Genomic DNA, 4,509 nt, shown 5'->3' with positions numbered 1-4,509 from the left:
ATTAGGTATTATCAAGTATGTGTTAAGTAACTGTGATATTTTTTGGTGGTTTACACATGTAATTCTAGTCAATGTGATATGCATGAATTTCCTAAGTTGCACTACAGAGCTTCATGATGAAACACGAAGGATACAGCATGCTCACCAAAACTGTGCTGACCAAAACCACACACAAAACTGTGTGATGGACTTCCATTTAGTTAACTTATTCTCTGATAACATTCAAGACTGCAAGTCTGCAAGACTACAGTCTGTAAGACTGCACGGCACCTAAACTATAACTGTATATAGTTCAGCCACCCATTTGGGGATCAATTSTTCAGGATGACAAAAAATACAATCAGGAAACAGTGGTGAAGTGGGCTACAAATTAATGGAAACAAAAGCCAGCTTAATTTCTCACACATTTTTGCATAAACCTTGAAACTTTAATACTTCCTTTGTTCTTGCCACTTTTCTTTCCTTTTATGCCCTCATTTACCAGAGGTACAAACAATCTTCTCTATCACTGTATCTAGCCATCTTTGGAAAACTTTAATGCTGATATAATAAAAACTAGTAATGTAGGTTTCTTTTAACATAACCTATTATTTCCTAAGTTATGGAAATATGGAATGGGAGAAGAAAGAAGCTGGTTCTTTCAATGTTTGTTTATATGCTATTTAGGAAGGGGGAGATCAAGTTTTGCACAGAATGCAAATTTTGCATTAGAGAAAGCCCATTAGTTTCAGTTCTGGCATGCAAGCATAAATGAAAGCAACATTTTTGTCCTTATCCATTAATTAAATCTAGGGAATATTAAATTGCTATGCTATGTGTAGCTCAAAGAGGCAGCCCAGTGAGCAGAACAGTGTCACTGAGCACTTTGTTTGCTCTGAAGCTATATGCAAGGTAATTGGCCCGCTAGTACACCGATGGCCAAAGTGTGTGGCTAAAGGACATGCATAATAATGGACTTCTGCTTTAATCTTTGTTTTAATGTAGGCACTCATTAAGATCTCTCTTTACTATCCAACTGTTTTTTTGATTTTGTTTTTTTACAAAATGCATGCAAAAGTTATCCTCAAATTTTTAAAATCAATAGGTTTGAAATTACAGAGCTGTCACCAAGAGGCTGATGGACAGCCATCCATCAGTATGTTCAGTATTCTCCCTCTAGCTTCATCTGCCTCAATAACAGTATTTACCAAGTGCTTACATGGGATATATCAACACACAGTGAATACTGGAATGTATCCATACTTATAAACACATACACACAGGAACTCTTATGGGGCTTTAGCTTAATGTTTCAAAAGCTCACAAAAATTAAGAAAAACACATTATTTATAAAGGCAAGCTCCATAAAAATGTTTCTACTGCTATTTTTAACTTTTCTTATCATTTACCTTCTTTAAAGATTTTTCTACTTCTTTAACACAAACATAACATGAATAAAATTAACCTTCTATATTTACTCACAATTCCTACAGAAGGTTGAGCCTACACAATGTAGCTTAATTTAKTTTTAACATCAACCAAAATGCCCACCACCAGGTGGCGCATGTATTATTTACGAGACGAGTATTTCATGATCTTTCTTTCTGATTTAATCCTATGCTAGTTTTTAAATCATTTACAGTACAATTGTTGAAAAGTCAGTATCTTGATATATTTTAAAAGAATAATTATTTTTAATTCACAATGGCTACATAAAACAAAGAAAAAAGAAGAGAAGAAATAGCAAAGTCACTTTTCAGGGAAGATCAGGATACAGGAAATTAATTGACATAAAACATAACTGACATAAAACAGCAGCTAAATTACAGAAGCACTATTTTAAAATGAATGCAAACTTATGAGTTTGGATTCTTTTCAGTCTTTTTTTTCTTTTTCATTAAATCAGCTGAATATTTTAAATAACCAGCAGTACTATGGTCATGATTATTATCTCAGCCTCCACAATTTCAAGTTAATTACAAAAATTCAAATAATAGAATCCTCAAATGAGAATGAAAATGTGGCCAGAAATAAAAGCTAATAAAACTAGATTTTTTGATGAACACTCATACAGAAAGAAATTAGGTTTGCCCTCTTTAAGATATGTTTTATTCAACATATTGTAAAACATTGTATTCAGATATCCTTTCGAAGGTCTCAGAAAAGAGCTCACATTTATTTACTGCATATTCAATATTCAGCCTATTGTGTCATGCGCTTTATTCAAATGTGCTTATGGCCTCTAACATGCTTCACGAAAAATGTAAGTGATTTCACACACACTGGGTTTCTAGGCTTCAGRTACACTTTATCACTTTAAAGGGGAAAGAAAAAGATAGCAGAGAAGAGAGAGAATGGAGAGATTGGGAGTCTGGAATCTGGAAAGAGTTTGGAAACATGAATTTCATGTGTCCCCAATTGGTTTTTAACTCAAACTCATCCAGCAACCACCTTTTCACAGAAAATATACAGCAAAGACAAGGAAGCTAGTTGTGGCATATTACATGAACATTTATTCTTACTTGTGAAGCTGCATTTTAAATTCATGTTAAGATATGCTAAAAGTTTAGCTTTAGAGAAGATTTAGTAGCATAACAGGACTGTCAAGATGCTGGTAAATTAATTGAGCATACAAGACCAGGTCATGTGCCTTCAGCAGTTTTTAGTAGAAAGCAGAGAAAGACAAGTAGCTCCTTTATACAGCGTTGAATACCAAGTTGTAAGCTCAGACATGCTAAAAACATAAGACCCAACAGACAGATTAAATGCCAATGGTCAGCACAAATTAGCTTTTCCATTGTGAGAATCTGAAGAGCAGAAAGCCTAACAGGAAAAAAAAAAAAAAAGTGTAGAAGGGACATAACACCTCTTCAGTAATGATTAAGCATAAAATTTACCATCCATTCATTACGTTCTACATTACTGAAAGACCAAGTACCAGGCCAGCAGCCCTGGAACTGGGGAGCATAAATGTGTTAAGTTTGATCAGCATACTTTTCTGGTCTTGTACTATAATTATTTTCCCCAAGGTTAAAATCTACTGCTGGAATTTTACCAGTGGTTTCAATACAGTCCTACAAATCTACTTCAAGGAGTAAGAATGATATGATTTGAACATAGCAGTCTGAAAGATGTAACTCACTCCTAGACCATTAGCCTAACAATTATAAATGGTACAAAATTAAATACAGGACAATTTCTCAGTATCTGGCCTCACAGCCACCAACACKAGATCTCTTTTAATTAATATTTAATCTTTTAATTTTAATTATAATTTAAAATTTGAATATTTAATTAACTCAATTAATATTTATGAAGACTGGAAGAGCTGTATTGTGTCTTGATCAAATATGTAGGTGACATAAAACTAAAAGGAAAAAGATAGCACTCCATATAAGGGAATTGCAACGTCAGAGAAAGACTAGGGAATCAAGTAGAAAACAGCTGCATTTCTGGGGTATTTGCAAATATATGTATGTACATATAAATATACACGCACATAATTCATATGTGAATATGAAMATACATGCACATACACTGTTAAAATACAGCTTTGGGACACGCTGAGTCAGTCTACAGCTTGCAGACTCTTGAGTAGAAAATCTTACAAAGAAATCTCGAAAAATAAATGAGATAATGTAACACTAAGAAAAAGATTGGGGGTTAATAATAAAGCCCTAGTAGGGGAAAAAAAAAAAGACCCTGACCCCAATTAAAGTTTATGAAATCCAGACCTTGGGATTATGCTTTTGGGCATCATCTGGATACAGCAACACACAGACAGACCACAGAGACAGGAAATAAGATTATTTTAACTGAATGGCAAGCCAAAAAGAGAACATTTTTTTTTTTTTAAGTCTGGAAAATGTAGATTTTTTTTTCCCTCAGACCAATGAGACATTGGACCAAAGGTCATCAGCATCATTAGAAACATTTATCACATAAAAAGCCTAAATTCTCTCAACTTAAAAGTTCCTAAATTTAAGCAACTATATCCTCAGTTGGATACCAGAAGCACAAAGTGATGCGAATGAGTATTACATTATAGTTCAGTAGAAAAATCAGTGTACTGAAGATCAAAAGGTAAAAGGAAAGCACACTCTCTATAGTCCTTTCCATGTTTCTATAATTTTGATCTCTTTGATACTGTGGTAATGGTACTTTCTAAGTAGGGAGATTACATGAAACACATGCTGATGGAAAGCCTTTTGTAGTTGAAGTAGATGCCTGCTGCACCAGTAAAGTAGCAGACAAAGCAACTCAGATATAAAGACACCAAAATAGCCTAATCAGCAAGGGTATGTAAGCATTTTGTAACACTGTAACATTAAGAATAGCAAAAACAAGTAACAAGTATTTTGTAACACAGCTAAGCGTACACACACACACACACTTCAAAGGGGAAAACACGGACTTGTAGTACGCTTGCACAAATGAGGTAGAAGAAATCATCTGCAAGCAGAAAAATTTGCATGAAGGATGGAGGGTGTAGAGCATGCAGAAAAGATGTCTCATGAAACTAAAATTATC

Source organism: Rhea americana, unplaced genomic scaffold (genome assembly GCF_003343005.1).
Source record: "Rhea americana isolate MKP2758 unplaced genomic scaffold, rheAme1 scaffold_20, whole genome shotgun sequence".
Taxonomy (NCBI): domain Eukaryota; kingdom Metazoa; phylum Chordata; class Aves; order Rheiformes; family Rheidae; genus Rhea; species Rhea americana.
Note: the sequence above shows the minus strand (reverse complement) of the source record.